This window comes from Gossypium hirsutum, chromosome D02 (assembly GCF_007990345.1).
Source record: "Gossypium hirsutum isolate 1008001.06 chromosome D02, Gossypium_hirsutum_v2.1, whole genome shotgun sequence".
In the NCBI taxonomy this organism is placed as follows: domain Eukaryota; kingdom Viridiplantae; phylum Streptophyta; class Magnoliopsida; order Malvales; family Malvaceae; genus Gossypium; species Gossypium hirsutum.
The window spans coordinates 7,700,385-7,714,856 of NC_053438.1; the positions used below are offsets into that span (position 1 = coordinate 7,700,385).

Consider the following 14,472-nt stretch of genomic DNA (forward strand, 5'->3'; position numbering starts at 1 on the left):
AACCAAATTCCAAATCCTATTGACAGAATTACAGTTTGATCACCAATTTCGTAAATCCTGAAAGGAAGAAAGATGAAGATAAATAGATGATGCACCAGCAATTGCAATAAATAGCCTGCATCAATTACAGTTTGTTCCAAATATCTTTGAAGCTTCTTTATTTACTTCTGCAAACACTGATAACATAAGCTTGACAAATTGACCTGTTATTTAGCTAACTAAAGATCACCTGGACCAGCAATAGCAAATTTAAAAGGTGAAACACACACAAACATACAAAAGGGAAAAATTAAGCATAAATGCAATCAAACATTTAATATGCTGATTGCAGCGGCTGCAAACAAAATATTTGGATATTTTCAATATTGGTCAGGATTTGCCAGGAGATAAGCTTCAACAGCCTTGAATATTTGCAAGCTTTTTCTTTGCCAGCCTTGATTCCTTCTTCTGTGATCTCAAAGTCACCAATGGTGTAATATTTACTGCTGGTCTTACAAATGGATCCCCCACCCGGTGATGCCTCCAACTTGGTTTCGTAAGTGATTTTCTCCAGTTTGTTCATCAATGCATCCCCTTCAATCACACTGTACCTGTACACTAATTTATCTTTGTCTAATGCTTCCACTTTCTCCTTCATATAATTGAACTGGCTTCCTGCATGTCCAAAACACATAATTTTTCACCATTATATATATACCCATATATATTATTCCAAGTATAAAGTAATATAAATGAACTGACCTTCTCCAAAAGTGACCTTCTTGATGCTACCAGGCTCACCATTGCCTTCAATGTACTCAACGGTCTTAAAAGCCTGAGGAACAATCTTGGGAATGAGAGTGTCACCATCAACGATGCAAGCCTTAAACATCTTGGCTGGTGGGATTGCTGTAATAACCTCAGATTCATATGTGAAAACACCCATGATTTCTAGTGATTTGGGATTTGATTACTACTTTGCAGAGGATGTTTTTTTATGTTTGCTGATGTACATTTCTGATATATAAGGGAAGTATTTATAGTGTCAGCTTCAAGATTTAGCTGTTTGTGAGTTTTAGGCCCTTTGGAATCTTCGATGATTTCTTCATATTTTATGGGATCAATGTTTTGCCAGTTACAGAAATTTTGTACTTCAGTATGAGAAAAACACCGACAATTTCTCAAATGATTCTGGTTTATGTACTTATATTACTTATCTCTTCAATATACAACATCAAGCTTACCATAAATGAACAACTTAATGAATCTTGAGAACTATATTATTGGAACTCTAAAGAAGATTGAAAGGAAAAGAACTCTAATAGACTAATATTTTAATCAATCAAAAACTTGAATGCAAGTGCTTGGACTATTCGATTATTCTTGTAACTTTTTTTTTTGGTAGCTTATTCTTGCAGCTTTTAATTTGATATTGTAACAAATTGTTGGAACAATGAAACAAAGACAAAGGAACAGAACAGATTCTTGAGCAACAAGGCTCGAGACTTGCAGAACAAACAATGATAGAATTAAGCTTTGAAGAACAAAAATGAAAAATAAAAATTGAGAGAGTGTAGAATGATAAATTCTTGGATGATTTTTCATTAAAATGAACAATGGCATAAAGCCAATACAAATACCAGACATGAGCTGGTCAGCATAAGCAAATCAACACCTAAACACTACCTAACTCCACTAATTACATTGTAACTTACAAAACATAACTTGCACACATAGGTAAGCTGATTTATCAACTTATCAGCACCTAATCATCAAGTACAACTTAGCTCGACTTTAACTAAGTTACAAAACATCACTTGGAGAAACAAAAATAAAACAGTAGCTTGTACTTCTGCTGCAACTGCATGGCTCGGGCTGTTTCTGATGCACCATGGCAGTATGCTTGCCAACTTCAACACCAATAGATTATATTACTCCGATTTTTCTGACATGGATATGTGGCTATGTTCAATTTTTACTATGATTTTCATGTTTTTGAAAGGCCTACAAGGATCATATTTCCACACTGTTACCAAATATGAGTACTTTAAGAAAAAAAGAAGAGAAAAGTTGAAACAACATATTATTTGTTGATGACTGTTGGTTAGTTTTTGGAAATAGAACACGTTGCAGAAAAGTAACAAAATAAATGAAATGACTTAGAAAGGTGGTACAAATATGAAATCCTTACAGAAAATGTTATTACCACCACCATAGTGATAGAAATTCTGTTTGATCAGTGTTTCAAGTACCAAATTTAACATGGTTATGTTATCCTAAGATAGAACAAAAGGTGAAATCTTCCCAAAAACTCTCTTCAACCCCATTTCGGTGTTGGGTACTTTTAACCTCTTCAACACTTCCATTTTCCCATTGAATTATTGGTTCCTGCAGTCAATGGGTACCTTTGATTTATCAATTCTTTCATTATGTTACCTGGACTTGTTGATGAGTTTTGGATACGGATATGTTTCCACTATAGATATATAAAATGAAAAGTCCGGATAACATTATTGATGATACTAATCCAGAGTCCTCTGGCAGTAGTTAAATACTTGATTTTAGCACAGTGAGAGGAGCAATTTTGGGATCATGGAATTATGACTAAAATTATTCCAATTTAGAGAAAATGTATGAACTATATATGTTTAAGCCAAGAACACAATCCATTACATATAACTTATCCAACTAATAATTAAAGGTGGATAATATGTTCTATAAGATATATTCAATGCTAAAGCTAGTGGAATTATATCATTTTTTTTTCTTAAACTTGAATTTGTTTTGTTCAATATATAATTAGTAAATATTGAAAGATGAAAAATGATGAATTCTTTATTCTCAATGGATATCTGACACAACAAGATTCAGTAAATACATTGTATGCTCTTCAGTTTATTACATGTTTCACTTTTCAGTCCAAGCTTCTTGGTAATCAGGGCAAACTATGAACTCTTATTAGCAATTTGAAGGTCATATGATGGAAAACTTACAGCTAAAAGGAAAAAGGCCAAATGTTTGATATTCATTGCGTGCAGTGGATGCAATCTCAATCTTGTGATAGTTTCAATAGGCGTTAGGGTTTGCCAGGAGGTAGGCTTCAATGGCTTTGAATATTCCAATGCCTTTTCTTTGCCTGCTTTGATTCCCTCTTCCTTGAGCTCAAAGTCACCTATGGTGTAATACATGCAAGTAGTCTTGCATATAGATCCCCCATCTGGAGAGGCCTCTAACTTTGTCTCATACGTGATTTTTTCAAGCTTGTTCATCAATGCATCACCTTCGGTAATATACACAAAATTTTCTTTGTCTAGTGCTTCAACCTTCTGCTTCATGTAATTGAATTGGCTTTCGGCGTAAAGAAAAACACATAACTTTCACCTTTTCCCTTCAGGTTTAATATACACATATGTATATGATTCAAAGTATAATGTTATATAAATGAAGTGACTCTCTCCAAAGGTGACCTTCCTGATGCTACCAGGCTCACCATTGCCTTCAATGTACTCAACGCTCTTAAAAGCATGAGGAAGAATCTTCGGTATGAGGTTGTCTCCATCGAGGATGCAAGCCTTAAACATCTCGGCTGGTGGGATTGCTGTAATAACCTCAGATTCATGAGTGAAAACACCCATGATTTCAAGTGAATTGGGATTTGATTACTTTGCAGTTTGCAGAGGATATGTTTGATGTTTGCTGATGTACATATCTGATATATAAGTGTAGTATTTATAGTGTTAGCTTCAAGATTTTGCTGTTGAGAGTTTCAAGCCTTTGGAACCTTTGGTGATTTCTTTATATTTTATGGGATGTTTTTCCATTTAGTGAAATTTTGTACTTTAGTAATATTTTTTAATTGATTCTGGTTTGTGTACTTATCTTACTTATGTCTTCAATAAAGCTTATCATAAATTGTTGGTGTTAAGAACAAGTGCAAGCAAATTCAACTTGTGGCTTGAGCAGCAAGGCTCGATGCTTGCTGAAGAAACAACAGAATTTTAGAAGGAAGAAAAGAAACAAGGACAAGAAAAATGGAGAGTATATGGAAAGAAAACTTATGAATTCATTCAGAATTGAAAAAATGGCATAATGCCAATACATAAACCAAGCAATAAGCTTGTCAAAATCAGTGTGTGGTCACCTAATAAGTACCTACTACCACTAATACATTGAAACTTGAAAAAAAAAGCTTGTACACATAAACAAAGTTGAGTTAACAACACAATCACTATCAAAGTACATCAAACATTAACCTAACATGGTTCAAAATGAACTAAAACACATTTCATCAAACTAAAGTTACAAAATGAACAAAAGATCAATAGCTGCACTTGCTTTAGCAGCTCCTGCATGGCCTGCTTCTTGACTACTACTGGTGTTGCATGCTAACCAACCTTCAACATAAGTGAACAAATTATTGAATCTTCAATTGATTCTGGTTTGTGTACGTATCTTCCTTATATCTTCAATCAAGCTTATCATAAATGAACAAATTATTAAATCTTCATAGCAATATTATTGGAACTCAGAAGAAGATTAGTACTCTAATAGACTAATATTTTAAGATATCAAAACCTTGGATGCAAGTGCTTGGACTATCAGAATATTGTTGCAGCTTTTATTTTGACATTGTAGTCAATATATTATTCTAAATTAGTTAGACTTCCAGATATGTATCTAACACAATTAAGTTCAATTTTATTATGTATTTCATGTATCTACAGAGTTTTATGAGGATCATATCCCTATACTAATTCTCGGATAACACAGACACTATATATAGGTACTTCAAGAATAATGAATAGTTAAGAGTGACATAGTAATTATCGGTGATAGTTTCTTAGTTTTCTAGAAATAAAACATGTTGCACGAAAAGTATGAACATGAAATCCTGACATAACATGTTATTACAGCCATCGTAGTTCCAGAAATTCAATTTGATCAGTGATTTATGTGCCAAATTTCACACGGTTATGTTCTTGTAAGATAAAACAAAAGGTGAAATCTTAGACTTTCAGTAATTGTCCCAAAAGCTGTCTCTTAAACTTCGGTGTTAGGTACTTGGACCATCTTGAGCACTTCTATCGTCCTATTATGTTATCAGGTTCCTATAGTATATGTTGAGTGTCGGATGTAGACACAATATACAGATTGAAGAGTTTGGATAATAGGTGTTGAAATGGCCAACCATGCTATTGTTATGTTTTTGTTAAAGTGCATGCTGCTATGATGACTTTGTTGAGTGCATATAGCTTGTATGCATGCTGCAGCAATTGTGCATGTTGCAATAACATATTTCATATTTTAGTTGCAATGTAATTTAGTTTGGTTGAAACTGAACTTAGTTGTTGATGTCTTGATGGGTTTAGGTGATGATTGAGCTAATAAGTCAGCTTATTCATATGTACAAGCAATGTTTTAATAGTCTCAATGCTGATTAGTGGGATTAGTTGAATATTTGGTGACGTATTTTGATTATAAATGTATTATTTTCATATTGAATGAGCAAGCATATCAGTTGTGTAAAGCAAATTGCTTCATTGCTGTATGTTTGTGAGCAAGTAAATTATGTCAAGCTTCTTGCTCATTTGTTATTTTTCTTATTCTCTTCTTTTACTGCTGTCAAAACCCCAACAAATGGTATCAGAGTCTAAGTCTTTGAAGGCCATTGATTTTACTTATGTTGCTTGTTAAGAAAGACAAAAGCTGCCAAAGTCTGACATCTTTGAGGGATGCTTGTTAAGGTAGCAGCAACTCACCTTTATGAGACTTCCAAACAAGCTTGGGATAAGCTGAATGAGGAGTTGATGGAGTATGTGCATGAAGACACTCCACAGTAGAAAGGAGTATATGTAAGAAGAAAAAGGACTGTAATGAATAAAGGAACAAGGTAAAATGTGTTTGAAGGAGGCAAGTTGCCAACCAAGGCTGTGAAGGAGGAGAAGACTCCATTTGATGAACAAATCTTTGGCATAAAAGACTAGGATAGTTAAGTGTGTAAGTTAAATTTGGTTGATAATGAGGCCAAGGTTGAAAATGAATTATTTGAGCAAAGTAAACTTGAAACAAAGCATCTAAGGACTGCCAAGCTCAAAAAACTTGATGAATGATTGGTAATTGCAACACGGAGGCCAATGGGGAGTGTTGAAAATGGCCAACCATGCTGCTGTTATGTTTTTGTTAAAGTGCATGTTGCTATGATGATTTTGTTGAGTGCATACAGCATGTACAATTGCTGTAGCATGCATACAAGCAATGTTTTAATAGTCCCAATGTAGATTAGTGGGATTAGTTGAACATTTGGTGATGTATTTTGATTATAAATGTATTGTTTTCATATTGAATGAGCAAGCATATCAGTTGTGTAAAGCAGATTGCTTCTTTGCTGCACGTTTGTGACGAAGTAAATTATGTCAACTTTTTCGCTCCTTTGTTCTCTGTCTTGTTCTCTTCTTTTACTGTTGTCAAAACCCCAACAATAGGGTTTTATAATACCAAGATTATTTAATACCAAAGCTAGTGGAATTCATTATATCAATGACCCAAAAAATGTAAGGAGATAGCCAGATAATAAAGATTTTTATGGATTTGAATTTCCCCAACAATTTTCTTGCCTTCTAGGTTGACCTTTAAGGAATATATGTCTGAATTAGTTTCAAATTTCTTAAACTTGAGTTTGTTAATGTTCAAATTTAATATAGTAAATCTTGAACGATGAAAGATGATGAACTCTTTATTCTCAGTCAATATCTCACACAACAAGATTTAGTACATACATTAGATTCTCTTTTGTTTATTACATGTTTCACATTTCAGTTCAAGCTCTTTGGTAATTAAGGCAAACCATAAAGTATTTATTAGAAATCTGAAGTTCATTTGCTGCAGAACTAAAAACTAGAAAGAAAAATAACCAATTGCTTGATATTCATTGAAGTGGATGCTACCATAATACTGGGATTTTTAGTAGCCATAGGGATTTGCAAGGAGGTAGGCTTCAATGGTTGAAGAATACACCCGAAATCTTTTCTTTGCCTGCCTTGATTGCGTCTTCCTTTAGCTTAATGTCACCCATGTTGTAATATTTACTACTACTACTCTTACATATGGATCCTCCACCTGGAGAGGCCTCTAACTTTATTTTGTAAGTTGTTTTGTCAAGCATGTTCATCAGCGGATCGCCTTCAGTCACACTATAAATGTACACAAAATTTTCTGTTAAGAAATGTCTTATATGTAGCTGAGCTTGTTTTGTTGCATGTTATATGCATGCATGTTGCAACATGATAGATTGCTGCCTTTAGTTCTTTTGTTATGTTGATTAGTTGTAATTAAACTAAGTTGGTAAGATATTTGGTGTGATTAGGTGCTGATTGATTTGATTAATCAACTTATCTTTGTGTACAAGTTTCTTTTAGAGTTTCAAGATGTATTAGTGTTGTTAGATAAGTATTAGGTGATTGTATTTTTGATCACTCAAGCTGACTTGTTGCTAATATATTTTTGTTTTGGTCTAATTAAGCACTTGTTTTTTGAGAAAGTCCATCGGGATAGTAAACATGTAACTCTCTGTAATGTCTGTGTGACATGATCTGCAAAGCCTCAGTGGCATATTTTGTGAGGCTTGTGTGGTGTATTTTGTAACGCCTATGTGGCATATTCAGTAATGCCTTCGTGGTAAAAATCTAGTTAATCGCCTTTGTGACAAGATCTGGGCAAGATCTAAGGTTTCTTTACTAACTAACTCTATGATAAAGATCTGATAAGTCTGAAGATAACTATGTTTGGTTAGCCTTGTGTTGAGATTGAATGTGCTTTGAGGGGCGTTTCTTGAAAAGAGTTCGCAACAGTGTTTCTAAAAGAGGGAATTCACCTTAATAATCCGTCAGTATATAGAACTCGTAACACCCCTAACCCGAATCCTTTGCCAGATTAGGATTACGAGACATTACTGATCAAAACATAGTTCAAAACAATCATTCATTACAATTCAAGCACAAAGTAATATAATCTCATTTGCAATTTTTTTTCCGAACTCAATTAATAACCATCCAATCAATCATAAAACATATTCATTCTTTGCCAACATTTAAATCATCAAAATGTCATCTATCGTAATAAGCATGCTAAACACATAGCTAATATACATACACATCAATTACCATGATTCATCTCATAACATAATCCCAAACACAACTCCATCATATACACCATTTCCAAGCCAACTCACATGGCTAGAATTACAATTCAAAATATAACAAAAGTTCACTAGCCTATACATGCCATATACCATATATACAAAGCTTCAAAAGTACCAACAAGATGATCGATAGTGTGATGATGTTTCCTGACGATCCCCGAGTCCGAGCTAGCTTCGATAAACTATAAAATAGTAGAATGATGCACAAAGTAAGCTTTGGAAGCTTAGTAAGCCATAAGCAAATAAATCATTTCAATAATATTTATAATTCAATTCAACTAGGTCAAATTCAAATATATCTTAAACACATATATATTTAACTATCTCACATAAATTCATATTATTATATTAAGTACTAAACTTACCTTTATATTTTATAACATATAACTTCACACATACCTGAACCATTCAACTCAAATTCACATTCGGATTTGTTAAGAACACACAGAAATCATATAAAAGCTCATACAATGCCATATCCCAGATATGGTCTTACATGTTAATGCATATCGATGCCACTATCCCAGACAGGGTCTTATACGAATCATATACGATGCGGATGTCCCAGACATGGTCTTACACGTTTTCTTACTTTAATGCTAATGTCCCAGACATAGTCTTACAGGAAATCACACCTCAGAAGTCCTGATATCATGTCATCAAAATCAATACATTTTCTAAGGTTCATTCAAAGCTATCAACTTCGTAATTAAATCATTTCATGCACGTAACCAGTCATCCAATGCTCAAATCAATTCAACAATATATATATTCATATACGAATCAAATTCGGCAATGTATAATCATATACAAATCAATTTGGCAATGTATAACCATATATGAATCAAGTTTGGAAATGTATAATCATATACAAATCAAATTCGACATTGTATAACCATATACGAATTAATTCGGCAACTTATCTTCATATACAAATCAATTTTGACAATGTATAACTATAAACAATTCAAATTTAGCAATATATAAAACAATCAAATTCGGCAATATATATCTATAATTAATCAAATTCAGCCATGTATAAAACATATACATTTAAATTCGAAAACATTTATTTACTTATGAACTTACCTCGTACAGAAACGAACGGATCGGAACGACTATTCGACAACTTTCGACTTTCCCCGATCTAACTCTGATTTCTTTCTTTCTTGATCTAAATCAATTCAAATTTAACTCATTTAATCACAAATCCATTTAATTTCATCCAAAAACACATAAATGAGCTTTTTGCATTTTAGCCCTTAAAATTTCACATTTTTAATTTAGTCCCTATTTCAAAACAACACAAAATACACATAATTTCATTAAACCCATGCTTGGCCGAATTTAATACATGTTACTAGCAGCCCATATTTTCACTTTATTCACACTTTTAACCACTACATTTCACATTTTATCAATTTAGTCCCTTTTTGACATTTTTGTCAAAAATCACTTAACAAAACTTGTATATCTAACATTAAACCTTCATAATCTATCATTAAACACTTAAGCAACCAAGCATTCAACAATGGCATCATTTGAAATCTATAACAGTTTCAAAAACGAAGGTACGGGCTAGCTAGATTAAGCTGTAACGAGCTCAAAAACGTAGAAATCATTAAAAATCGAGTCAAAACCGTACCTATTTGAGCTTGAGAAGCTTGGCCGAATATTAAGACCTAAAAATGACTTTTTCTTCTTGTTAAAAATTGGCTAGGAAGATGAATGAATTAATGAATTTTGTTTGTTTTATTTATTATTAACATTAATAATCAAATGACTAAATTAACCTTTAAAAATATTTAAAACTACACCAACTACCATGCTATCATCTTCCACTAACTCTCCAATGGTCTATTAACCACTTAAGAACCTTTACTTTAAGGTTCTATAGCTATTTAATACCTTTAGCTATTAGAACTCAACTTTTACGCTTTACGCGATTTAGTCCTTTTTATCAAATTAACTAACCAATCGGTAAAATTAAATCACAAAATTTTCACACATATCAAATAAAATACTATAAATATAAAAAAATAATATTAAAATAATTTTACGACCTCAGATTTGTTGTTCTGAAACCACTGTTCTGATTTAGTTAAAATCGGGCTGTTACAAAACTTGGTGTAATTGTAGATATGGATGGTTTATGTGATCATCAAATCTGAGTTTGTCTACGCTATGTAAAGAAGTGTGTCGAAGCTTTTTTTTAATCGACTTTTTATTTTTAAAAAAACGAAAATGGAAGTCGCCACCAATTTTTTTATGAGGTGTGATCAGATTACCTCGTAATTTGATTGTTTTAATAAAATGTTTGGTTTACTAAAACAATGATTTTTGGTCAACAAAATCCAAGAAATGGGTTCAGGAGTCGGTTACGCACGAGGAATGATTAGCACCCTCATGGCGCCCAAAATTGGTACCTAGTTGATTACTTGATGTCTTAGCGTCAAGAATTGAAAATTTGAAGGGAGTTTAAAACACGACCCCTTTTTGTATTAAGGCATTACTTAACTAAATTAATTTTCACGAAAATGGCTTATTTCAAGTTAATCGAGAAGAGAGGATCATGTCTCGTAAGTTAGGACACAATGCCTTAAATCCTCGAAATCGAGAATAAACACCATTTGATTATTATTTAAATCTCGTTTTTTATTTTTAAAATTGATATTCAACTATCTCGGTTTTAGAAAGAAACCATGTTCCGTGAGTTAGAAACACGACCATTTTAATTCCAAAAAAAATGAACATTGCCTTTTTTTTCCTTTAAAATATTTTCTGTTCATGTGGTAAAACGAATGCTACTTTTTGATGATATATTTCTTATTTATCTAGATATAAGAATAAAATGGACGAATATGTTTTAACACAATATACAACACGGGTGTTAGCGAAATAACATAATAACAGGTAAAAATGGAATGGTGACGTTAAAATGATAAATGAATAAATAAGTAAAAATAAAAGTATTATGCAAGTGGGTAATAATAACACGACTATGATGGCAATAAAAAAAAGACAATTTAGTAATAATAGTGATCATTGTACTATAGTTGTTATCATAATATTAACATGACTAATAAAATAATAATAATAATAATAATAATAATAAGGATGAAAAATGCATCGTAAAAGGAAATATGAATGATATGAATTTAATTATTAAAAGGGGTCAAAGGAATAATAAATACACAAATAAATGAAGAAATAAATAAATAAATTCAAAAAAAGGTTAAAATTAAATAAAACAAGGACTAAATTAGAATAAAAATGAAATTAAAAGCATAAATTCTAAATAAATAAATAAGTAAATAAAGGACTAAAATATAACATGCGAAAAATAACAGGGGGTAAACGGGAAAATATCCCAAAACGCAAGATACGTGTCACTCCCCGAAGGTCAATGCTGAGTCAAGGGATCGATTTGCAAACAAATTAAAATTACAGGGGAAGAAATAAAATAATTAAAAAAGAATATGACTAAATGAAACAAGTCACAAAAGCGGAAGGACCAAAGGCACAAATAGATCCCCACATAAAAAACATGCGGATCCTACGCGATTCGGGTGAGGTCATTGGGTCGACTAAAACGACTCCATTTCAGGTGCCCTTTTCTTAAAATGGTCCATGGACCAAAATGAAAATAAATGAAATTAAATGGCTAAATAGAAAAATAAGCAGCAAAAGCGGAAGGACCAAAGGCACAAATAGACCCATTTACAAAAACACACGGATCCTAGGGGATCCGAGTCAGCCCAAAATGACGCCATTTTGGGGCGTTTAGGGCCTAGACGAAACTACGTTGTTTAGGGGACCTTATTTAAGTCAAAACAATGTTTCAAAAAAATCATTTTGAATTGTTTTAAAAAAGAAATCCTCTTTTCTCTCATTTTTTTTGAAAGGGGTCTCAGAGTTCGGCCATAGGAACTACGGATGTCCGTCGTGGCCGTCAGTCGCCGGCGACGGTGAACACAGTCTCCGGTGGCCGGAAATCGCTCGAAAAACCCATTTTAACCCCTTTTTTGAGTAGAACTCCGATTCGGAGTTAAAAATGTCGAACTAAAGCCGAAACTCCCAAAAAGGAAGAAAACCCTTCTGTTCCTGATGCCCTCCGCCGCAGCCTCGGTCGAATCCCTAGGGATTCGACGACCTTTTGAACTGGAGGAGGCACCGACAATCAAACGACAGGTGAAATTTTTTTATTTATTTACTTCGAAAAAATAGAATAAATCACTTTTGGAATTTTTGTATTCTGTTTTCTTGTTGATTGTTGTGTTTTTTTTGTATTCAATTTTTCTCTTTGTTTGTAGGTGTCCCTGACCGACAGTACGAAGAGGCGCTCCTGAGGCGTCAAACCTCAAGCGACGTTCGTGCTAACATAGCGAAGGCATAGGAGCGGTGGCGGCTAGAGGCTTAGGAATTAGGGTTTCTATTTAGTGTTTTTCTGAAAACTTAATGTTATGGGCTTAGGGTTTTTTTTGATTTGGGCCATTTGGGCTTGTAATATATCAAGCCCTATTTGTAAATGGACTTTTATTATTTGGTCTTGTTTTATTATTGGGCCCGGGCAAAATTGGGCTCCTACAAAGTGATTTGAGTTATCTGGTATCTGCCAAATCTGAAAAATTTTCATGTTATGCATAGAGGCTATCTGGAATCTAAGTTGTTTGTCAAGTTGGACGTTATCATGATATGTTACGTAGTTATCTAGAATTCTTAAAATGATTTAGAATATTTCATTATTAGTATAAGTGATTAGGGGTTAATTTAAGATATGATCTTTTTGGTATTTTGATAGTTATCATAATCAATATGAGAATCCACCAAAGGTAAGATCAATATGGAGTTCATCCTGGGGGAAAAGTATTCAATGTTTGTTTGAAGAAGATTCTGTCAAAGATAGGTTCTGTATGGATATTCTTTTGAGAATTACATTTGTTTTCTGAGAAGGAAATGAGATTTGTATTAATTGGTGAAGTTTGAAATCAGTTCAAATAGTGACTTGTGAATAGATTGGTCAAGCATGGAAATTGATGAATATGTATACGCCGTTACAGAAAAATATCCGCAAAAGACAGAGATGAAACCCAAAACCTTCAAGATGATGAATTTAACTAGAAATGTTTCAAGGTAATCTAGAATTAAAACTCACTAAGTTTATTTGAACTTATAGGTATTTGTTCACGTTTCAAGTTCTACTGTAGAGTGGGTACGCTAGGAGAGATCAAGCCAGGATTGCACCAGGTAGCAGTGAGTTGCGATATTATGCATACAAAGGTATCATAGGAGTGTGGCGTATAGTACACTACACCATGAATAGTCTGCTTTAATAAAGTTTTATGTTGTAACATCTTACGCTATTCAAAGATTTAATGTAAATATTTAATATCCTCTTTATATTAACGAACAGAAAAAAATGAAAAAGAAATATGTTTTAAAATAGATTACGCCAGATGTGTGTTTTTGTGTTTTTCTCTTTTAAAAGCATGTTTGGCAATTTGTCTCTACCAAACAACGCCTTAAGCAATCCTTGTTGAACCAATATTGCTTGCATCTTGATGCGCCATAGACTAAAACTGTTTTTCCTAGTGAATTTCTTGACTTCATATTTAGTCAATGATACACTTGTAGTCATATCAATGTTTTAAGTGACAATGGAAGCCAAAAAAAAAATTTAAGAGCACAACCACTTTGCAAATACCACAAAAGTAATCGAAACAAAGTTCTAATACCAGTTTGTTGAGAATGGATTAGACTAAGGATGTCAATACAACCAAAAATAAATTTACTGAGACTAAATAGGACACACCACAAGAAATAATGTGTGAAAAAAAAAATAGACACAAGGCTTTACGTGGTCCGACTTTAAAGCCTACCTTCACGGGCAAGGACGACAAGAAATTTCACTATAACAAGAATGTGAGAATTATAAGTGTTTTGACACTCAAAACACAACCCGGAAAGTTTACAACTCACACCCGAAAAATTACCCAAAAATTATTATTCAATTGCTGTCAAATTAACCACTCACTAGCTAATTCACTCTAAAAAAAATGGTGTGTCTCATGGCTTAGTTCGAACTAAAGCCTATTTATACTAGTTTACATCTCCTTCAAGTTAATAGCCACATTTAATAAGACTTGACAATTGGAAAATGATAGTAGTAATTTTTGGGTGGTAAAAATTGGTGCATAAATTAGCCACCAATTTTAACATTTGTTAGGATTCGTGGCTTGTTAAATTCAAACCAAAATCTTGACTATTTGGCTTGGAAATTCAATCCATCCTTAACA

The 14,472-nt window shown here is 33.0% G+C and overlaps 2 pseudogenes; both read right to left on the bottom strand.

Moving 5' to 3' along the window:
• Nucleotides 1-359: 359 nt before the first annotated feature.
• LOC107908131 (major strawberry allergen Fra a 1.05-like) lies at nucleotides 360-957 on the bottom strand (annotated as a pseudogene).
• A 2,088-nt stretch (nucleotides 958-3,045) lies between these two features.
• LOC107908129 (major strawberry allergen Fra a 1.05-like) lies at nucleotides 3,046-3,614 on the bottom strand (annotated as a pseudogene).
• Nucleotides 3,615-14,472: the final 10,858 nt, after the last annotated feature.